Source organism: Heterocephalus glaber, unplaced genomic scaffold (assembly GCF_053883595.1).
Source record: "Heterocephalus glaber isolate CG9 unplaced genomic scaffold, H.glaber_assembly_v1.0 deba00001465, whole genome shotgun sequence".
Taxonomy (NCBI): Eukaryota; Metazoa; Chordata; class Mammalia; order Rodentia; family Bathyergidae; genus Heterocephalus; species Heterocephalus glaber.
In genome coordinates this window covers 17,654,382-17,678,908 of record NW_028258312.1, presented here as the reverse complement: position 1 = coordinate 17,678,908, position 24,527 = coordinate 17,654,382, and the positions used below count along the sequence as shown (strand labels likewise).

Sequence of the window (24,527 nt, the reverse complement as noted above, 5' to 3'; positions counted from 1 at the left end):
AATGTTAATTATGAGCCAGTGTTGGATTTTTTGCAAGTGCTATTTCAATTACAATTGATATAATATTTTTATCATCAAGCTTCTTGATAATAGTGTATTACATTGATTGATTCAGGGATGCTAAGCCAGCCTTACATACCCAGAATAAATCTCACTTCATAATAATGTATAACTTTTAAATCATTTTTAGATTTTATTTGCTAGTGGGTTGTGTTTTGTTTTTTTTTTTGGAGGGGGTTACTAGGGATCAAATTCAGGACCTTGTGATTGCAAGGCAGATGCAGTGCCACTGAGCTAAATCCCTGGCCCCACTAGTGGGTTTTGAGGAAGGATTTTCATTTGTTTTGTTTATTTTTGTCAATATTCATAAGAAATATTGTTCTGCATTTGTCTTCCTTTCTTCCTTCCTTCTTTTTAAATTATCTTTGTCTAATTTTGGTATTGAGGTAATACTGGCCTGATAAAATGAGTTAGGAAGTGTTCCTCCAGTTTTTAGAAGAGGTGGTATAAAATTGGAGTGAATTCTTTATGTTTTTTTTTTTTTTTGGTACCAGGGATTGAACTCAGGTCCTTGAGCTTGTGAGGTAAATGGCAGAACCACTGGACTAAATCCCCAGCCCTTCCTTTTTTGGGGGGTACCAGGGATTGATCTCAGGACTTTATGTATTTTGTAAAATTCTCTAGTTCAAACATGTGGCTTTGAAAATTTCTTTTTCAAAAAGATTTTCACTATTAATTCAATTTTTAAAATTGTTATAGGGTTATTTATATTACCTATTTCATCTGGGTTAAATTTTGATAGCTTGTAGTTTTCAAGAAGCTTGTAGTTTTTTTTCTAAGTTGTTAGATTTATGATGGTAAAGTTACTAACATTATTCTAGTATTTTTTTTAACAATTGCAGAATTTATAAAAGTGTACTTTATTTCATTCCCAGTGTTGATAACTTGCATTTTATACCTTTTATTTTTGTTAGTGGAGCTTTATCAACTTCATTATCTTTTTTAGTAATTAGCTATTGTTTCATGATTTTTTCCATTTTATTATTTTTAAATTTCATATAATTCTGCTATGATTTTTATATTTTCTTCCTTCTGCTTGTCTGAGGTTTATTTTTCTCTTATTATTGATTTGAGATTTTTCCTTATTTTTAATGTAAGCATTTAGTGTTGTAAATTTTTCTCTGAGCACAGCATATTTTAATACATTGTATTTTCATTTTCTTTCAGTTCAGAATATTTTTAGTTCTCTTTGAGACTCTCTTTGATTCGTGGATTATTATGTTAAATTTCCATATCTTTAGCTATTTTCCTGTTCTCTATTACTGATTTTTTAGTTTGATTCCCTTGTGGTCAGAGAACACTTGCTGTGAGATCACAATTCTTTCAAATTTGTTTATTTCTGCTTTATGATCCAGCAAATATTCCATCTTAGTTCACATTCAGTGGCCACTTGGAAGGAATAGGTATTCTTCCGCAGTTGATGGTGCTGTGTTCTACATATCTCAATTTAGACCTTGTTTCTCAATGGTCTTATTGAGATGTTGCTGATTTTCTTTGTAGAGGTTCTATCGGGTGCCGAGGGGATGTATAGATATCCTCAAATAAAAGTGTGTGTAGGTTTATTTTGAAGCTTTGTTTCTTGGTATATAATTTGATTGTAATCAAATCAAACTTCCCCATAAAGTCAACATTGAACCTAAGCATTGAATTTGATTCAGTTCAGTTCGGTTTGTGACTAGAATTGTGGAAAGAATTAAGTTCGTGAATGAGGTATCACTGTCTTTAGATCATATACGTTTAAGGTAATTATTAATGTTAACATTTAAAACTTTCAGTTTATTATTTGTTTCCTCTAGTTTATATTCTAGATTTTGTCTCTTTTGACTTCTTGCAAATTACTGTAAGAAATAAATGTTTTAGTTCCATCTTGATTTATTTATTGCCTTGCTAACATTTCTACTTTTTCATTTGTTTGAAAAGAATTAATAGTCTATTGTTGAAGGATTTTTATGACAGCAGCTTTAAAATCCTTACCAGCAAATTCCAACATCTGATCCATTTCACTGGTTTGCGTTAGTTGTCTTTTCCCATTGAAGTTGTGATTTTCTTGGTTCTTCATAGAACAAGTAAATTTTCATAATTTTCTTCTCACTCTTGTCCAAGTAGGAATTTCTCCACCTCTGAGGTCCTGACATTCCTTTTTCCCCCGGGAGACACAGGGATAAGCAGCCAGAATGATCAAGAATGACCCAGACACACAAATGGTTTGGCCCAGAAGGCTTCTTTGCATCTGGGACCTGAGATCTTCCTCCCTTATGGAGAGACACCAGCAAACTAGTCTAGGGAAATCTGTTTCCTCCTCCTCAGGCAGTACCAGTAGGACCAGTGGAAGCCACAGGAACACCAGATAAATCAAGAAAACCAAACAGCAGCATAAAGTCTCTTAAAATTAAATTGTCACAGGAACCATAGCCTGAAAAAGTGGGCTAGAATCTCAATGCCTAACCTAATTACAATATGTGCTGCTCAAATGTTAAAGTACATGCAGATTACCTGGGTTTCTTATAAAATTTAAGATTCTGATTTAGCTGTTCTGGAAATTCTGCAGTCCAATAATCCCTGGTGATTTTGTTTCATAGATCAATAGACACGTTTTGTATACTCTTTTTTTTTGGTACCGGGGATTGAACTAGGGTCCTTCCACTTGCAAGGCAGGTGGCGAAACCACTGAGCTAACTTCCCAGCCCCAATAGACACATCGGTGCTTATTACTTTTGGGGTAAGATATTCACTTGGAAGGAACCATCCTATTTTAAGAGAATTTCTGAGGAATGAATTTGTTCAGAAAAGATAAGGCAGGATAATTAAATGTCAGAATTACCAAGGTCTGAATGTTTGTATCCTCCTAAATTTTATGTTGAAATCTTAACTCCTGAAATGATGGTATAGGGAACCTTTCAAGAAGTAATTAGATCATGATGGTAGAACCTCCAGGAAGGCTTCATTTATGTAACAAAAGCTTGGAAACAAATTGAATGCCCATTAACTAATGATATACTAAGTTGTAGGCGTATAATATATGGGAGAACTTCCTATAAATTCTCATCTTGCAAGGGTGGAATGATCAAGTCCTTGTACTAAAATGTTCAATCAGAGACCATAAGAAATGCTATTTGGGGAATTCTTGTAGAGACAAGACTTCAGTCTGGATTATTTCTAAGTTTCTTTCTCTCAAAACCTATGGTTCTACAAATCAGGCACAGTGGTCCCCTACAGTGAATGAAAAGAAGAGGAAGGGAGGAAAGCTTCCTACTCTATTTTTATCCGATTTCCTCATTTAAGAATTGAAGCTTTGGAAGTAGGCTTACAGGATGGAATATTTTCATTAGCATGTGTACAGTCCACAGACTGAAGCTATTTCTTTTAGATACATAATAAATGAAGAAATTGGTCATTGGTCTCACTATCCTTAACTGTTCAAACAAGATCCATATTTCAGAAAATGCCTCCTTTATATTCATAGTCACCAGCGGAAAGTGACTAATTTGTGACTGGGCAGGGATACAGCGTCAAACACCCTGAGCATATGGATAAGTGACTCTCTGAGTGTCTAAGATCGATGGAGCCTGACGCTCCTTTGCCAGGAGCGTGGGCCAGCATAAATGTACTCAGGAAAGGAGAATGGCATCTCATTATGTATTGGGTTGGTGAGCTGCTGGATGCCTGCATCTCCCTCCAATAGTGGTTTGCAAATCGTGGCACTTCTCAGAGGTGTTTCTGGGGCTCAGCAAGCATTTGTTACAAGTGTTTAAAATATGTTTAAATAACTACTTTCATCACTAATTAAAGTTCATCAGAAAACACATTCAAATATAATGTATGCTGAATTTTAACACGGTAGAAACCAACAGAACATTAATGTGCATTTTCATTGGTTGGCTGTAATGTGAAGGTATCCATGCATAAATTAGGTTTGTATAGGTATCGTTGCTTACCTGTTTTGTAGGTCACAACTTCATTACTTACAGTTTCACTTTAAAAAAAGGAAATTATGTTAAAATATTTGGTAGGCATTACTGCTAGATCACAAATTAGCAAAAGACAGAAGAGTATAGGTAAAATGAACAGAGTGTGAGACTTTACTATCATGATGTTTAGTTCATACATTTCCCAAGTCTTTAATGGTTCTCATGTCCTTCAGAATATTTCTTTGATATTCTTTATTCCACTTTGGAGCAATTATATCCTTTAACTTTTTTGGTCAGATTCTGATAATGTTCTTCCCTTTTTATTTCTTACTATTTTTCGAGGAAAGGAGTTGACACTAAAAGTTGGATTTGAATTTAATTTGGGTGATAGTGTTTAATGCAACAATTTGCTTGACAGTTTCTGCTTTAAATGGGGAGGGGATTCTTAACAGTACTTTTATTCTGTTGCAGACATATTTTGAGAAATTAAATAAATTGGGAAACTTTCCAGCACAGAGTCTAGAGTTTGAACACATAGATTCAAATTCTAAGTCCATTCACCATCTTTAAGGTGAAGTTTAACATGGATATCCTTCCTAAAATCTGCCTCGGCTCTCCTTTCTTTAAGATGAAGATAATCTGATACTGACACGGCAGAATTCTGATAAGGGCCACACGATATATGTAAAATATTTAGCATTGTGTCTAGTATATGATACACATTCAGAATTGTTAGTGATGCTATTATTTTTATTTTTCTGCAATATTTTACCCAAACTTATTATGAGAACTGCAAGTGCGAAACAACAACAACAAAAAAAAAATAGAGAAACTTGAAAAGGAAAAGGGGACACATCATGTGCATTCATTTAGGCCATATATTTGTCAAGACTTTTGCATTGCTACTTGAGAAGTTAGGAAACCAGACAGCAAGAGGTGATGGGGAAAAATGATGTATGGAAAAGAAGACTTTTGCCTCTGAGTCCTGAAACCTTTCTTTATGGTGTTCATTATATCACGGCTGCAAGGCAGAGCCATTAAAGTTAATAATGAGCAGCCAATTTTCCATTTTCTTTACTATTTTTGATAGGTATGGAATTCTCATTCCCTCCTCTCATACTAGCTCCTAAACTGGTGGAGCAAAGGAGTAAAGAATCCCACAATGATGTTGTATCAATCAGAAAAATAAAAAATCACTCCAGTATTGTGACAGACAAAATGTCACACAGGAAACTGTTCAAACAATTATTGGACAAATAATATCCATTGTACAAACAACTTACTGGAGAACTGAAAATGCTACTAGGGATCCCAGGGAAAAGGTAATACAGAGGAAGTACAAGAGGCAGCTTTCACCTATAGGGCTGGGGAACCTAAGGAAGGAGTTGGGATCCTGGGAGTCCAACAGTTTGCAGGAGGAGCCCCGTGGAAGTGAAACTCAAACCCCTAAGGAGGAGGCACTGGGGGTGTATGAGGAGATCGCTTCTGCAAGCGAGAAAAACAAGTGGAAACCAAAACCACATCGGGAAGTCTGGGCAAAAATGCGTTGCTCTAGTGATGCTTCCGGAGCCGGAAGCCAAAAAGGACCTGGTCCATTTTCAGGAACCGCCGGTTCCCTCTGGAGGAAGACAGTAGTATGACATAGACTAGTGCGAAACAAGAGGGCAAAGCAGAAATGCAGTTTGCAGAGTACCAGAGCCAGCAGCACAAGTGAGTTTGGTACCTCAGGAAAATATAGCCTAATAACCAGAACAAAGGTGTGCACTTACTGCTGTGACTAATTAGGATTATTATGTAAGTTGTGCGGTAAAGGAAGAAACTATTATTTTATCAGATGTCTCTTGACTCCATTATATCTCATGGGACTTATGTCCTGATTTATTGTATACTAAATATATTATTTCAACCCTTTCAGCCCTTCTTGGTTCCCTCTCCTACTGCCCCAGATTAGATCTTTACCTTGGATTATTTCCAGTGGATTTCCCAGCCTCCAGCTTCACTGGCTCCACTCATCCTATCTGCAAACAGAACAATCCCTGCACTCCACTGCTTAAAGCACTCACATAACTTCCCATAGCCTACAGAAAAGTGCACAAATGCCTATGCATGGAATACAGACAGCCTGTCCTCTTTCCAACCTCCCCCTCTCTACCTCAGGTCAATGTAAATGCTTAATGTAACTGCTTTAATATCACATCATAGCAAGGCTGGGGTGTGCTGGAGAAGGCAGCTACAAGAAAGGAAAATGCCGATAGAAGGAAAGACATAGCACAATGGATTGGGTCTATGCTGAACTTCACCCAGCATTCTGTTTCTGGCAAAAGCATTCCAGGCTAAGAGAAAGAAGGACATTCAGAGAGCTATCCAATCATCCAAGTGTCCTATAAAAATATCCCAAAGACTAGAAACCACACACACATTTTAAAAATTTGGATGATTAATATTGCAGAAATAATAGCCAAACTACATTTGATGAAAAATATAGGAAAGTGAAGAACAAGATTTCTCATCTTCATTGCCCAAGGACTACACCATCGATAACTTTCAGATGTGAAGTGGGGAAGCATCCAGAATTTTTGTTAACATAACATTTTTTAGACTATTATAACACTTTACCTATAAAAGAACATTTTTTCAAAAATAAAAATAGCATATCACATAGTAATGATACCCTAAAGCATTTTGTGTCAGCACTATTCTAGGCAGTATACATACTTCATCTCACTAATTTCTCACCAACTTCCTATAAAGTAAATACTTATATTATCCCATTTTAAAAGTGAAGAAACTGAGGTTGTATGATAATTATCTTCGCAAAGGTCACACAGTTACCAGGTAGTGATATTACTTCTTTGAGGGTGAGTAACGTAAAAGATCAATCACTCCTTTAGAATATGAGGTATGATAAAAATAATATGGTGAAAGTTTAAATTTTTTTTAAAAATTGCTACACTGCAGGCTACATTGCCATTAAGTCCCCTGGAAACACTGTATCTCTTTGGACACACTTATCCCACTGTTCTTGCCACTTTCTGAACACTGAGGTTGTTGCCCTTAGGAAATGGTTCCTCTTACATGAGTTTCTCTAGGTGTGTTGTTGTGGCTGCTTTTATGTCTTTGCTCAATTAGAAATGTTTACCTTTTATGATCATTTTGACTTTGTAGGAGAGCTAGAAGTTTCACGGTATCAGATTCAGTGAATAATATAAATGAACTCACATCCTTTGTAAGGATGGCACTCAGCAACAGCTTTCACTATATTTTTTATCAGATCTTGTAAACACATGACAACTTCCAGGAAGGGCAAGACTATTGGGATAATAATACTCATAGCAAGAGGGAGTGTCTTGAAGGGGATTAATAGCAATGTGTATTTTACTATAATACTTTTTTTAAAAAATTAAATATTAATTGTCTATTTCAATCATACCTTATTCACTTTGTTTTTCTTGTGTCTAGAAATAACTTTTTATGTCTGGTTTAAAAAGTCTTTTGCTTTGAATAAGTTTAAAAGATTCAGAAAAAGAATTTTTCAATGAGTTGTATCAGATTATAGTTTAACAATATCAGAGGATTATAATTTAGTGATTGATAAGAAGTGTTATATTAATAAGTATCATTTGCTTTGATTAAAAAGAAACATTATAGCCATAAGACAGAAAAGAAGCCACATTTATACTGTGGATTCACTATCGGTTAGAATCCAGGTGCGTAGCAGAGTTGGAAACAAGGTCTTTTCAGCAACAACAGCTAGGTAAGGAAGACAGTTCCTCAGAGTAAATTGGGAATCTAGTAACCATTTGGCAGAATATTGTCATTCATAAAAGCAACCATTTCCTAAGGACAACAATCTCAGTGATAGACATGGTACTACAACCAAAACCAAATAAAGAACCACTAACCTAAAATATTCCAGCATAAATTACATATATACTATAGGTTAATCAGAGGTCCATTGAAAAAGGACTGAGAGGAATGGTAATAGCTACTTATCAGGCATCATCTAAGTGTCAGCCAGTCACTCTGTTAAATCCTCCATGTAGGCTGTTCCACTTAAAGCTAAAATGGGCCCCGTGGAGTATTTTTATTTCTATATTACAGATGAGGGAGTAGAGGAAAATTAGACTAAATAACATACTTGAGATCACTGAAATAGGAAAACTGCCTTCAACTCCAGATTTATTAGAGTTTAAAACCTACGCTCTTTCTATAGCATGGCAGTGTCTTAGATACTGCTGAACATAGAGTCTTGTTTCTATAATTGCTCTGGTTATTTAAGCAATAAGACGTTTGTTTTCAGAAAATAGTACTCCCCATTCACAGTTTACCACATCATCCTGAAAGGTTTTATATAGTGGTTCTTTGCTATAGAGTAAAATTGACTTTATTTAACAGCACCCCCTTATGACCCCTGCATCCATCATCCCAGAGGCCCAGAAGGTCTATAGCATGTGCTGAGTGACTATCCCACACATCAGCATAATAATGCATTCTACCATTGAGACAGTGAAGAGCTAGGATTGGAGATGGTTAGGTAGGGAGAATGTGTTCAGATTTCCTGCCTAGTGCAGTTTACTCATGCTGGGGAAGATTGGAGGATTGATAATGATTTTTAGCTGGTCATTACTAAGGTAAGTTGATAATATTTTAAATATCCGCTTTGTGTGGAGGGATTATTGGAGTACAGAAGGAAAATGGTAATTTCTTAAGTAGAAAGACCAGTAGGAAGTGGGTAGCTAATAAGAATATTGAACATAATTAATCATGATAAATGGTGAAGCAGTGGCCAATTTCATCTCTGTGGACACATTCCAAGAGATTTTAGCTTCAAGAAATGCTCAGTTGTGTTCAAGTCAGGAGGAAATGCTGACAGGGAAACATTGAAAATTGAAAAATTCCCTACACTATTTTGATGAAAGTATGCTTTATTTTGTTCCAATCACATATGATACACTGTATTTATATAAGGAATATTCTGGAAGCTCTGCCTAGCTGTTTCATAAAAGCCCTTATTTTTAGGAAAAGAGATCTCTTTTACAAATAATCATTCCTATGGCGTCATGTATGCAAAATGTCTATAATGGTACTGGCTCACCTTGGTTCCTGAGGTAGGTAGATTTTCCTAATTTGGAACCTGCCTGTCCTCACATTTGTTGTATGTCCAAGCCTCCTCCTGGATGTGACTACCTACACTGTAGTCACTTTAAGGGAAATACTGTAATGGCTTTTAGAATGTTGTTTTATCTTTTGTAAAGCAAAATCTTGCAATTTAAATGGATGTATAATCTATTTTAAATTTATATTTTCTTCATTAAAAATATCAGTTCACTAGGATTTGTCATCTGATAACTCTAGTGGCCTAAGTTTAATTCTTCAAATACAGACTTTGAAGAGCTGCTTTTTAGCAATCATGTGAAATTACAGTTAGCCGGGAAAATGATTTATGATCTGGCCCCAAGAGAGTAATCAATTTATACTCTGAAGCGTGAAATCTGATTGCCCTTTTCTCTAATGTAAAACACCATGTACTACAACTTATTGGCCATAAAACTACTCAACCATAGTCAAAGCATTTTATTCCATAATCTATTTATGCAATCTTCAAAGAAAGGCTTGATATAAAATTTATAAACTACTTCTTGTCGAGAAAGCTCCACCCACTTGTTCTTGCTCTGCTTAGAAGGGAGGCTGCCATTCTTTGGTAATGGAATTCTGCAGTTAACTTTCATAGTTTGTTTCATTCACATTCTTATTGAGATTTTTAGCACTCTAGAATTATTAATTTGTCTTTCTATATATTCAAATACAGACTTTGAAGAGCTGCTTCTTTCCTACATTATAAGTGAGCACTTTTATTTCCAGATCTTCAAACTTACTACTTCATCTACCCTTTCTTCCAAGATATTTCATTCAAAAAGTAAAATGATTTAATTTATATTTCTTTAAACATAAAAGATTTCTAAATAATGTCAAATTCACTCCCTACTAGTAAATTTATATTCAAAAGTCTCAAACAATACTTGCATATAAAAATTGATAGAGTAAGTTGTTGTTCACCAAACTTTTCAAAAAGATTCATGAAAGATATTTGACCTTTCAGAAATAAGTTATTCTATAAAAATGTTTGAAATTTCCATAACTTTAATTTACACAGAAGTACATTTTTTTTTTTTTTGTACCGGGGATCGAACTCGGGTCCTTGCGCTTATGCAGCAGGCAGCAAAACCACTGAGCTAAATCCCCGGCCCTGAAGTACACTTTATTTTCAATTTCATATCGTGCCAATGCTTTCTCTTCTGCAAAAACTGGTTTGTATGAAAATGAAAAGCTTAAATTTTTATTTTCAAGATGATTTGAAACTTGAAAATTCATTTCCTCTTTCAAAGAAATTATAATTCCACTTCAGCCATTTTTATATTTGCCTTTAAATGTATTTCTATTTTAAAGTAGAACTTGTCACCTGCACACTCTAAGTCTACATTCATCCACAGTTCCAGAAAAACAACAATTTCTAGAACAAAAAATTTTAGTCCCAGTTTGAAGAGAAAAGGATATTTTGTTTAAGGTCAAGTCATTCTTTTAATAGGATAACTTCTCTACATCAAGGACTTATAGAATATGATAATTTCAACACAATTATGCTTTTCTTTGAGTAGTTCAATCTAGCACAAATGCCTGCCTAAATAATCAGCTATCATCTCTCTTTGACAAGGGTATTTTTCTCTGATTATGAGAAAACCAGATTTAGTAGCTTGCTGCACTCCAGCCAAGTATTTGTTCTAAGAGAAACTGTTGGCTTTACCACTGCCCCCAGTGCAGAGGACCAGAGCCGCTCCCAGCACTGAGAAAAAGAGCCACGTGGGTGCCAGCAGCACACACACCCCACACCACCCCACCCAAACCCCATTGAAATGAGAAGACACATAAACAAGTTTCACAACCAGACTTCAAGATCACCTAAAGCAACCCCAAAGGGAAATGACGTGGAACACTCTGATACTCAACCACTTGGACTCCCTGAACTGGCAACAAAAGAGGATAGGAAAAAAATGAAATCAGAAATAATTTCTCAGATAAAAGCAGAGATTGTCCCCATAGTGAAAGACATGATTAATAAATCTAGAAAGGAAACAGTTAAAAAAAATAGAGGAGCTGAGGAACATGATGGAATCCCAACATAGAAAACAAATGGAATACATAAAAGAGATGCAAACAGATTTCCAGGAGATTAAAAACTCCATTGAAAGTTTACACAGCAGAATGAGCCAATGGGAGAACAGAATTTCAGATGTAGAAGATAGGATTGCAATTAGCGCCCAGGAAAAGAAAAATTTCTTAAAAATAGTAAGGGACCATGAGAAATCAATCCAGCAGCTGCTAGACGATGCAAAGAAGAATAACATCAGACTGATTGGAATCAATGAAGAAACAGGAGAGAGTGCAGATGACATAAAAAAAAAAAACTGTTCATAGAAGTGATGGCAGAAAACTTCCCAAGCAGGGGAAAAGAACTTGACATACAGATAAGTGAGGCATATAGGACTCCAGCTAGCCTTGGTCAAAAAAAATCTACACAGAGGCATATAATAGTTAAGATTCCAAAAACCCAACTGAAGAACAAAATTCTACAAGCAGTGAGAGAAAAGAATCAAATCACATACAAAGGAAAGCCCATCAGAATCACAGGAGACTTCTCAACACATGCCCTCAAGACAAGAAGAACTTGGAGTGATGTATTTCAAACCCCAAAGGAAAACAGCTTCTGACCCAAATTGATGTACCCTGCAAAACTATCTTTCAAAATTGATGAAGAAATAAGATACTCTCATGACAAAGAGCACCTTAAGAACTTCATGAATGCCAAACCAGCACTCCAAAAAATTTTAGACAATATCCTAGGAAAAGACAGCTAGGATCAAAACCCCAGGAAGCCCTGCAGAATGAATCCATCAGGCACGCAAAGAAATTAAACACAAATGGGGAGAATCCAACAAAAGAAAAAGTCACGACAATGATAATACCTATCAGTTATAACCATCAATATTAATGGTCTCAATTCACCAGTCAAAAGAAATAGACTTGCAGAATGGGTCAAGAAGCAAGATCCAACAATATGCTATGTACAAGAAACACAGTTAATTCAAAAAGAAACTCGTAGACTGAAAGTTAAAGGATGGAAAACAATACTCCCTGTGACAGGAACCCAAAAATAGCAGGAGTAGCTATCCTCTTGGCAGATCAAGTGGATTTCAAACCAACACTGATTAAAAGAGACAAAGAAGAACATTACATCCTTGTAAAGGGAACAATCCAAGAGGAAGAGATGACAATCATAAATATCTATGCACCAAACACTAGTGCCCCAGCTATATAAAATAAATACTAACAGACATGAAAAATCAAATAAGCACTAATACAATAGTAGTGGGGGACCTCAATACCCCATTGTCACAAATAGATAGATCAACTAGACCAAAAATAAGCAATGAAATACTAGAACTCAATAAAACTCTGGAACAAATGAATTTAACAGATGTTTACAGAGTGTTCCACCCACAAAATCAGAATACACATTCTTTTCGGATGCACATGGGTCATTCTCCAAAATAGGTCACATACTCATAGAACATGTTTAAATAAGTGCAAAGGAATTGAAGTTATCCCCTGTACATTATCAGACTATAGTGTGATGAAATTGAAGATCAATAGCAAAAGAAATGGCAAGAATTTCATAAACACATAGAAACTGAACAACACACTTCTGAATAACCAAAGGGTCATAGAGGAAATTAAAGAAGAACTCAGACAGTTCCTACAATTAAATGACAATGACAATAGAACATATCAGAATTTATGGGACACAATGAAACCAGTCTTAAGAGGGAAATTCATAGCAGTGAATACTCATATTAGGAAAACAGAACAAGCCCAATTAAACAACCTGATGCTGATCCTCAATCTTCTAGAAAAAGAAGAGCAGGAAAACCCAAAGCTCAAACAAGGGAGAAAATTGTGTGGATCAGAGCAGATATCAGTGCAATGGAGACTAAGAGAACGATACAAAATATCAATAAAGCCATGAGTTTGTTCTTTGAAAGAATAAACAAAATGGAAAAACCCTTAGCTAACCTTATCAGAAAAAGGAAAGAAAAGGCCCAAATCCATACAATTAGGTATGAAAAGGATGAAATTACAAGGGTCCTAGCAGAAATCCAGAGGATCATCAATACCTGCTTCCAGAATCTATATGCCAATAAGATGGAAAACACAGAAGAAATGGACAGATTCCTAGATACATATGGATTACCAAAGTTGAACAAAGAGACCTAAAAATTCTAAACAACCCAATATCAACCAATGAAATTGAAAATATAATTAAAAACTTACCTACAAAGAAAAGCCAGGGTCCTGACAGCTTCACTGCCGAATTCTACAAGACGTTTAGAGAGGAACTACTGCCACTACTGTTTAAACTCTTCATGAAATAGGAAGCAAAGCAATGCTCCTGAATTCATTCCTGGAAGCAAACATCACCTTGATCCCAAAAGAAGAGAAAGACCTAACTGAAAAAGAGAACTATGGACAAATCTCACTAAGGAACATAGATGCAAAAATCCTTAATAAGATACTGGTAAATAGAATGCAGAGGATCATCAAGATCATACACCCTGACCAAGTGGGATTTTATCCTAGGGATGGTTCAACATACACAAATCAATAAATGTAATACACTATATCAATAGAGCCAAGGGAAAAAAACATATGATTATCATCATAGATGCAGAAAAAGCATTTGACAAAATCCAACATGCATTTATGATAAAAACCCTACAAAAAATTGGAATAGACGGTCTCTACCTCGATCTGATAAAAGCCATCTATGAAAAACCAACAGCCAATATCATACTAAATGATCAAAAACGGAAATCCTTCACACTAAAATCAGGAACAAGACAAGGATGTCCACTATTGGCACTCCTGTTCAATATAGTTTTGGAAATATTAGCCACGGCAATTAGACAAGAGAAAGAAATAGAAGGAATAAAGATAGGAAACGAAGAAGTCAAATTGTCATTCTTTGCAGATGTCATGATACTCTATATCGAAGACCCCAAGAACTCCACCAAAAATCTTCTAGACTTAATAACCAAATTCAGTAAAGTATCTGGATACAAGGTCAGCACACAAAAATCAACAGCTTTCCTCTACAGGAACAACAGACTCACTGAGAGGGAAATATGGGAAAAAATTCTTTTCACAGTAGCATCCAAAAAACGGAAACACCTAGGACTCAACCTAACAAAAGAAATCAAAGACCTCTTCTCTGAAAACTATAGCACTCTGAAAAGAGAGATTGAAGATGATATCAGAAAATGGAGGCCGGGATTTAGCTCAGTGTTTCCACTGCCTGCCTCACAGGCTCAAGGCCCTAAGTTTGATTCCTGGTACAAAAAAAAAGAAAAGAAAATGAAAATGGCAAGACATCCTAGGCAGCAAGAATCAACATAGTGAAAATGGCCATAATTCCAGAACTGCTATATAGATTCAATGCAATCCAATTGAATTCCTAGCAGCATACCTCACGGACCTTGAGAAAACAATTCAAAAATTCATTTGGAATAAGAAAAGACCTAAAATAGCAAAAGCAATTCTAGGCAACAGAGACATGGAAGGGAGTATCACAACCCCCAACTTGAAACTATACTACAAAGCTACTGTGATAAAAACAGCATGGTACTGGCAAAGAAACAGACCTGAGGACCAGTGGAACAGATTAGAAGATGCAGAAACAACTCTAGACACACTCAGCTACCTCATCTTCGATAAAGGAGACAAACACCCTCACTGGAGGAAAGATAGTCTCTTTAATAAATGGTGCTGGAAAAACTGGGTTTCAACTTGCCAAAGATTAAAACTAGACCTATATCTCTAACCATGCACTAAACTAAAATCAAAATGGATTAAAGATCTAATTATTAAAATAGAAAAGCTGAACTGGCTGGAACAGAGGTTAGGTAGAACCCTTGAAGACATTGGTGTAGGAAAAGATTTTATGAACAAAACCTCAGTTGCCATGAACTAGCACAAACAATCAACAAGTGGGATCTCTTCTTATTAAAAAGCTTCTGCACAGCAAGAGAAACCATCAACAGTGTGAAGAGACAACCCACAATGTGGGAAAAAAATCTTCACCTGCTCTTCCTCAGACAATGGTCTACTATCTAGACTCTATAAAGAACATAAAAAAATCAGACCTCCCAAATTTAGAGACCCAATCCAAAAATGGCCATCTGAAATGAACAGACATTTCTCAGACAAAGTAGTAGAAATAGCAAATAAACATATGAAAAAATGTTCAACATCATTGATCATTTGAGAGATGCAAATGAGAACAACGCTGAGATTCCACCTCACCCCAGTAAGAATGGCTGCTATCATGTAGCAGGGCTGTGGGGAAAGAGGAACCCTGCTCCACTGCTGGTGGGAGTGTCAACTGGTGCAACCATTGTTGGAAATCAGTATGGAGATACCTCAAAGAACTAGGACTGGAAGTCCCATTTGACCCAGCTATTCCCCAGCTGGGGATCTTCCCTAAAGAATTAAAAGAATCATACCACAGAGATACATGCTTACCTATGTTTATAGCTGCACAGTTTGTAATAACTAAAACTTGGAACAGCCCAATTGCCCATCAACCAGAGGCTGGATAAAGAATATGTGTTTTTTTATAAAATGTAATACTACTCAGCCATAAAAAAATGAGAAATCAGAGACATTTATAGCTAAATGGATGCACATTGAGGCAATACTCTTAAGTGAAATAAATAGGACACACATGTGTAATACCAAATAGTTTCTCTAGTGTGAGAAACTGAAAGTGTAAATAAGGACTAAAAGGTATAATAGATAATGTGAAATAGGAAGAAAAGGAGCAACGGGGAAAGGGAAGTAGGAGGGGTAAGGGAAAGGAAAGAAGGGAATGGAATTAATATGAAAAAATGAAAAAATGGAAGCAAAGTCTTTATAAATAGGGAAGGATGGAGGGGTTGAAGGGAGGGCAGGGGAATGGGGAAAAAATAAGAACCAAGAGAGATTACATAAAGATGCAAATTTCCAATGATGAATGTGATTATATTGTATACCTAAAATGTACCATTAAAATTAATTTTTAAAAAAGAGGAACTGTCAGTTATGATAGCTTTAAATTAATTTTTTAAAAAGAGGAACTGTCAGTTATGATAGCTTTAAAATAGCTTTAAAATTAGAGTTACAGAACAACAATTTGAAGTTCCTAATATATTGGATATGTAAAGCTGAACAAGGGCAGGTTTAGTCAAGAAGAGTGTTTGACTTTACCTGCAGTTCAAAAAAAAGCTGTTTTATGCCTAATTTTGCAAGTACTTTTAAAAGAAAATTTTCTATGATTGGAGTATTTCATAATTTTTACAAGGAAAGTTGTATTAATGAATCATCTAGTTCCTTATGACACAAAGAATGGTCCATGAACCACACTGGCGGCATCTGGGAGCTCGTTAGAAATGCAGACCTACTGAATCAAGATATGCATTTTTATTGAGATCCCCAGGCAATGCATAAGCACATTAAAGATTAAAGAAGCATTGATCTGCTTAACATTAGTATTTAGAAGGGATGAAGAGTCTCTATTACAGTTTCCCAGCCGGTTTGCTAAAGCAGACTACTATGCTGCAAATGGATTCCAGGTGCACACACCTAACTACTCCCTCAAGGCTCAGAGCAGATGGGAGGGAACTGACTCAGACACCCGCCCGGAGCAGCTCCTGCCCACTGCAAGTGGACCTGCCCATTAACTCCAGTGTGCCATACAAATATCATCACTTTCTCTATGTGCCACTATATGAAAAATCTAGCAAAGCAAGCTGTGATGAATTAGATTTAATGAAAGAATATTTTCATAGGAAGGACCAGTGGGGAAAAGTAAATAAAAGTAGGAAATCAAAGCTCTTGGGCACAGACAAACAATATCAAGATGTCAGTGTGAGATGAAATATACTTTAATTCTTTGACTCCTCACAAAGTTAAGACTTATACAACAACCAAATGATGTTGGAGGAATAGTTCTTGGCTGGCAGATTTTTCAAAACTCTTGCTTTAAGATCAATTTTTAATTAAAACAATATCAACAAGTATAAATATATAAATAAATTTTTAAACGATAAGCAGACACAGCTAACAACATGGATAAAATTTTCAACAGTTAAACTTCTGGCAGTAGCCAAAGAAAGATCACTTGACAGTGCTTGGAACAGGAGTCTCAGTCATTTTTCTCATTGCTGAGACAAATTACCTGACATGAAAAGTTAAAGGATGAAAGGAGGACGAAAAGTTTATTTGGCTCACAGTTTTTAGAGCTTTCAGTCCAGTGTTAGCTGTGTTCAAGGCAGGGTGGCATGGCAGAGGAAAAGCAGTCCATGGCAAGCAAGGCAGGCAAGAGCACATTAGCCCTCTTTCTGCCCCTTATGTTTTATGCAAGCTATCTGCACTAGGGTAGGTATAGCACTCACACCCTTAATCCTAGCCAGAACTATGCCAACCCAATCAGTGGGTTGATTTAATAATCACACACCCTTAAACCTAGGACCACACACTCTAGATCCAGTCACCTCTGAAAAGCACCCCTTATGATTGCAGGAGGCTTTGGGACAAGAACCATAACAAAGACCCAGTGGTACTCATCAAATAAAAATTCTCAAAGTAATAAATAATTAGTTGGTAACAGATATATATCAGTGCACACTGAAGAAAAGCAATACTGTTGATAAGGATTCTGCTTACTAAGTCTGTACTTTGGAACAAGTACCTAACGAAAGACCAGGTGGTCAATTTGACTTGTGTCAATTGCCATAATAAAGATGCTACTAGTTCAATGCAGATGGGTGTAGAACAGAAATAGAGTAGAATCTAGAAGAGGATCAGTAAACCATACATCATAAGAGTAATAAGAATACAGACTGAATTAGAAAATAATATTTCTCTTAGCCATATTTCTCATGTTGGGCCAGTGCTTTAAAAAAAAAGGCTCAGAAGTTGATATAAGAACGCAACTCTATAGCAATTGTCTTTGCTATAAATGGCATTGTACTTTAGTTTTCAGTTAATATTTTAACTCTTGTTCATTAAAACAGTTCTGCCTTTCTCAATTAACATTTTAAAGGAAAAAAATTAAAGAATGTTCACAATGTCAGCTTCTCTCTTATAGCATAGCAATGGCTTCAAACTGGTTTCTCTGGCTACAGTCTTCCTCTTCTAAGTCTACATAATTATCACAAATCATTTTATGTCTCTTCCCTGCTCATATTGCTGTTGTGGCATGCTGTAGCTTTCTGAAGGGTTTAGATTCCTTCATTTGGCACTTGTGTTCCTTTTAGGACTTCTTGACTCTTGTTTTCCTTTGCTGCCTATACCCATCTGCATTTCACCCCATCAAAGGGCTGTGGTCCCCTACTGAAAACCCCTGAAACATTAATGGAAACCTCTGCAGTAGGCTCAGTCTCCTGCTCAGTGTACAATGCCAGCCTGAGAAAAAAACTAAAAGACAGAACTAAGAGAGACAGAAAGCACAGCACCAGGATGACCCATGCTGGTACAACCAACAAAGGCCCTGGCCAGTCCAAGCCACTGATTTTTACTGGTAATCAATGGAGGTAAAGGTGAGCTACATGCAAGGGCAGAACTACATGCAAGGATGTGCAACCATGCAGTTTCTATGGAAATAAATGTAAGCAAGGCTCCTAAAGGACAAGGCAAAGCATCCTTGAATTAGGAACAGAATAGACAAAATATATGGTTGTAATTAGAACATTGTCCATCTAGTAAGAAGGTTTTAGTTGTGAGAATTGAACTTGGGTGCAAGTTACTCTGACCTTTGCACCTAGGCTTTGGCTGGACTCACTTCTATAAACAAGCCAATTGTGGGGTTAACTCTTTACAGCCTGCGCTGCTTTGGGCATGATCAATATTGCAGTCTCCCCCAGTCCCCAAACCTGCAGTGTTTTGTGGTACTTCCATCCCTTTGCCTCTGCTTTTATGCTATTCTCCTTCATTCTCTTGGCACAATCCTCATCCTTGAAGCTTTAACTCCAGTTTCATCACCTGTAGAAATCCTTCCTCTCTTCTGCCTTCCAAGGAGGTGTTTCCATGGAACCCACAGCCTGTCTTTTTCATGGTATTCTCACAGGGCATTGTGATTATCAGGACCAGTTTCATAGGTGTGCATTTGTGCAGCTGCACTGAGCCCTCCTTGTGCTCTGAAGGGCCTCACACTTTAATGATCTGCTGTCCCTGTAGCAAATTTCTTAATCATGTCATCTTGATTTTGTGCTCTGTCAGTGAATTTCAGTAGGGTAAGACACTGAAGCATGCCCGCAAGCAGAGGAGATACATATGTGTGCAAATTTTATGTGATGAAATCTTAATCCCCAATGTAATGATATCGGAAGGTGAGAACTTCAGGAAGAAATTGGGTCATGAAAATGACCCCTCATGAATAGGGTTAGTGTCCCATAAAAGGGACACAAGAGAAATTATTTACCCTCTTTCTCCAGCAAGGAAATACAAAGAGAAGATGGCTCTCTCTAGAACCCAGAAGAAGGGCCTCATTAGAACCTGACCGTACTGGATGCCCATACCTGACTGATCTTGGCAGCATCCAGCAATTCGAGAAACAGTTTTGTTGCTTATAAGCCATCCTGTCTGTGGTACTTTATTATAGCAGCCCTAAGACAATGTGTGTCAACCATTCCTTACTGCCCTGTTCCCGTGAAACATTTGTAATGCCAAAGAGCACAGCATTCCAGTGAACCCACAATGCATGGGAGTTCATCAAGACTCAAAATGAGGACAAGCTAAGCATATTCCAAGTAAGCAGTGGAATTTACAGCCCCCAAATACCATGCTTTACACTTCAACTAGTACTATCTTTGAATGCAGAAAGAAGGAAAAAAATGTTGTTATACAAAGCAAATGAGCATGAAATTCTATCCTTCTCTCCTGCTGATATTATCTCCCTGTATTAGCCAGCTACTTATACTGAAAATAACATAGAAGAAAGGGAAAGATAGGTCAACCCATAGCTCCTTTCTTATTCATCAGTGAGCTAAAGGTTCAGAGTGGAACACATGCATATTGAAAAATAAAATAGAAATGGTTGAGTTACCTTTGTGTAGCATTTCCTCTATTCTGGTAAAATCAAAATACTACATTTACATAATTTCAATGATTCTGAAATAATTTCAATTTCAACATGAGTTAAATGCTGTCATATTTGAATTTAAGATTGGCACTGCACAAGATAAAAATGTACGATAAAATTCATGCTAATAATTTAAATTTTTTTTCTTTACTTAGAATGATATTAAATATCACATAAAGTACCATACCAAGTCCACAAAGCTGGCAGATAATCAGGCAAAAGTGTCAAATTTTACAACTGTTACTGATATCTTTTCCCTGTTCTTTAAACAAAAGGATTTACATTTTCTTTTTTCAGTAAACCCCCTAAGTTATGTAGCTAGCTTTAATTTCTTCCCAGTTTTCTGTGTATCACATTATATTAGGGATTTCTAGGGGAAGGGACTGTTTTTCATCTCATTAGCCTTAATGCTTACATATAGCAAGCTCTCAAAAATGGTTTTCAAAGGTCAATTACAGTTCACTTCTATGTTTCCAGAAAGGTGAGAAAGGAAGGGGCTCTTCTCTCATAATGTATTTCTAACAAAGTCTGTTTTGTCCTAAATGTGTCAGTGTGGAGTGTAGAGAATACAATCAATTCCCTAGTCAATGAGCACTGGTTTTGAATGCCTGCTAGGTCTGTGTTAGGCACGGAAGGAGACTTGCACTGGGTCTGGGTGTCATTCATGAGGCACGGCTGTTTACTCACAGAACCAGGGTACACAGTGCACACAGTTACAGCCGGCAGTAGACACACACATGGAGGCATCACATGAGCTGGGAAATTTGCCTCAGCTACCGACATGAGTGTCCAGCCAGGCAGATAGAGGCCTGATTCTTCCATTGACAGCCTCAAAAGCTCAATAGTAGGAGGATTCTAATGCCTGAAGTGGGACCACCCGCAGGCCATACCGTGGCCCGAGTTCCCAGAAAGCCAGTAACCAGGGATTCTCTGGAGAAGTCAAGTGTAACTGAGTCTCAGCAGCAGAACCCCAGGAGATTCTGGGATTCAGGAGCAGAACCCCAGGCCCAGAGAAGGGCAGCCCATGGGCGGAGGCAGGACCAACTCAGAGAGCAGAGGGGTTAAGGAAGGTTTCCAGAACAAGACCTCAGGAAGGAGCAGAGCAGAGCAGAAGGTGACAGACAGCCAGAGCCAGGGTGGGATGAGGAGGGATGGACAGAAAGCCAAAACACTGAGACGGGCTCGGGCCCTTCCCGGGGATGTGACAGCCTCAAGGGGCAGTGGGGATGCATGAGTCCAGCTGGGGAGAAGTCACGTTTTACATCTTGTTTAATATTTCTGTCTCACAGTAATTTGTCAAGGCTTTTGTTGTGAAAACACATATCTTGATTAAATACACAGTAGAAAGATATGATTAGGCATTCATAGAACTTGAAATGCTTAGAAATAATACATAATAATAATATTACAAAAAGGCTCTGGCCTCTTTCAATTCATTTTGTATTTTATTCTTTTAAGAACATTTTCTTTTTTTATGTTTATTAAAGATCTTCTTCTACATGCATAGAGTCCCTTTGTTTTTCTTTTTTTTCTCCTCCTCTTCCTCCTCAAATGTCAGTGTTTTAATAATCTGTATTATCTTCCTTGGGAAAAAAATAAAAGTTAGCTAACTTGTGTACATTGACTGACATGTAGTTATTACCATCTAGATCACAGCACAAAAATCAATCATGTAGAGATGACACATAACAATGAGGTTAGTCCATGGTTTCTGCACACCACAGGATAAGAAGCTGGGGCTTCCAAAGCCCGGGGCTCACATGACAATGGACTTGCCAAGCAGTTTTTCAATGGTCTCTGACATTTGAGGGTCCTTTCTTCTGGGGACCTTAGAGGATGGTGGGTTTTCCCTCATAGTTTAGCAGTGCATGGAACAGCTCCTGCACAGTGATATTTGCTTGGGCCAAGGCTCCATGAAGGCACAATTCCACACCAGTGTGTAAGGAGCACCATTTTTCAGGGCAATACCCTGGGGACTCTCATTGCTCTTGTTACCCACCAGCATAATAGGGAACATATGCAATTGTTGCCTTTGATTTCACAGATCAGCTCATAGAGGATTGCAAGTCCTCCAGGGTTTCTTTTCCAGTGACTGAGTAGACCAGGATGAAGGCATGGCCCCTGGTAGGGCAAGGTGCTACAAACGTGGATAGGAGTGGCTGCCAGTGGTGTCACTCATGTACAGGGCACCCATGCCTTAGTTGTAGCCCAGAAACTGGCTAGTAAGTATCAACAGTTGGCAATTGTGCATCACGGAAGGTGTTGTGCACCCACCTCTGCACCAGCTTACTCTTCTTACCTATGCCAGTAGAGCCAACTACCATCAAGCAGTAATCTTTCCTCTTCCCATGAGGCTTGGAGGCATGGATGATAAGCAGGGTAAGCATAGGTCACAGCTATCACAATAACCATTCCTTGAAACCAAAGCAGGAGCTGTCTGTTGTTGGGAATCAGAGAGCAGATACAGCAAAACTCTGGCTCTGAACCATGGGTAGAAGAAACCTCTTTTCAATTCTGGAACCACCAAGCAAATTCACTGTTTGCAGAGGTGGATGCAAAACCAATAGAGTGCTCAGATCAGCAGATGGGGGAGAGCAATGGGGTCTCAGCACCTCCAAAGACAATACTGAAGGAACTGTTGGATTTGGACTGACACCAAAGCCAGGAGGCACTGGCTGGGAGATTTCACTTGCACATAGCTTTTGATCCACACTCATCTTTCAGCATTTTCTCTTTCCTTCATCCAAAGAGGCTACCAGAGGCACAGGGAAGAACACTTGGGAAGTGTGCAAAGTTTCAGTGGGAAACGTGTAGATTGGTTAGCGAAATGAGACAAATATGCTTGGAATCCAAATAGTGTTGAATTCTATAGAACACATAGAATAGGCAAATCATGGACCTCCTATTTTAAGTAATATGTGAAGTCAAGGTGAGAAATGAGAGAAGGTAACATAAGTCCAGCATGTTCAAAAAGGAGAAATTCAGGCCACTCAGAAGGGATGTAATGGACCCACCGAGAGCTACAAATCAGGTGGTCTCCATAAGGAGTTTGTGCCAGGGAGTGTGGTACTATATGGAAGGGCAGTGTGGTAGGCTGAATATTGTCTTCCAAATATACCCATGTCCTAATCCCCAGAACCTGTCAACCTTACCTAATATAGAAAAAAAAAAACTATGCAAATGAAAAATAATTGAGATACTGTTCTAGTCACTCTCCTATCACTGGAATAAATTACCTGACACTCACAACTGAAAGATGGAGAGATGTGTTTTGGCTCACAGGTTCATTCTGTGGTTGGCACAGAGCAGGGGAATAATGCCAGAGCAGAAGTGGAGACCAGACACAGACCCCAAGCTTCCTTGACCCACCCAGATACACCTGGAAGTGTGTTCCACTAATCCCTGGGACAGATCCTAAAGCCAATCAACTTTAACCTGCACTGTAACTGTCACAGATGGTAGATTATCCCTGATTACCCAGATAGGCCCAATGTAATCACAGTGGTCCTTATAAGAGGGAGGCAAGAGGAGACAGTAATATGATGAGGGAAGCAGGATTGGAATGAAATGGGAGGTACTACAACCCAAGGAATGCAGGCAGCCACTAAAGACTGAACAAATCAAGAAAACAAATTCTCCCCTCAGAACCTCCAGAAGGAACAACCTTGTCAATATCTCTCAACTTTGGCCTTCTTGGACTGATTTTTTGACTTCTGGCTTCAAACACCATAGGAGAAAAAATGTGGACTGTTTTGAGCCACTCTGTGCTTAATTTGTTACAACTGCAATAGGAAACTAATATAGGTGGAGTAAAAGGTGGGCTAAGCTCGAAAACTCTTTGTGATTGCTATGACTGACTGCACCAATAAAAACAGTGGTGGCCAAGCCAGTGATAAAACTTGCCGTGAGATGCTCTCTTCTCTGTCCAGCATGCATCACAGCAGCGAACCCCAGCACAAGCCTTGCAGAGCGGAGGCTCAGCTGAGCTCAGCCCATAGCTGCAGACAGAGTTCTCAGGTGCCCACAGCTTTTCCCCCACACATCCGGAACCTGGAAGTACAAGATGAAGGTGCTGGCAAGGCCGGTGTCTCGTATGGGTATTTCTCTTGGCTCATAGAAAGTCAGCTTTTTACTGTGACCTCACAATGGCCTTTTCTCCGTGCACATGAAGAAAGAGAGGTCTCTGTTGTCTCTTCCTCTTTTTCTATGGACACAATTCCTACCTATTAAGGCCCCACACTTAAAATCCCATTTAACCTTAACTGCCTCCTGAAAGGCACTATTTATGAATGTAGTTATTGTAGGGCCTAGGGCATCAAGAAGTTGAT

At 37.7% G+C, this 24,527-nt stretch overlaps 1 long non-coding RNA gene across 1 annotated transcript; it reads right to left on the bottom strand.

Annotated features, from left to right (window-relative positions):
• Positions 1–21,631: 21,631 nt before the first annotated feature.
• Positions 21,632–24,297, bottom strand: LOC147826597 (uncharacterized). The gene is made up of 2 exons (XR_015438912.1): positions 24,099–24,297; positions 21,632–21,778 (listed from the first exon to the last, which is right to left on the bottom strand). It is a non-coding gene; the product is annotated as an uncharacterized LOC147826597 (long non-coding RNA).
• Between the last annotated feature and the right edge of the window lie 230 nt (positions 24,298–24,527).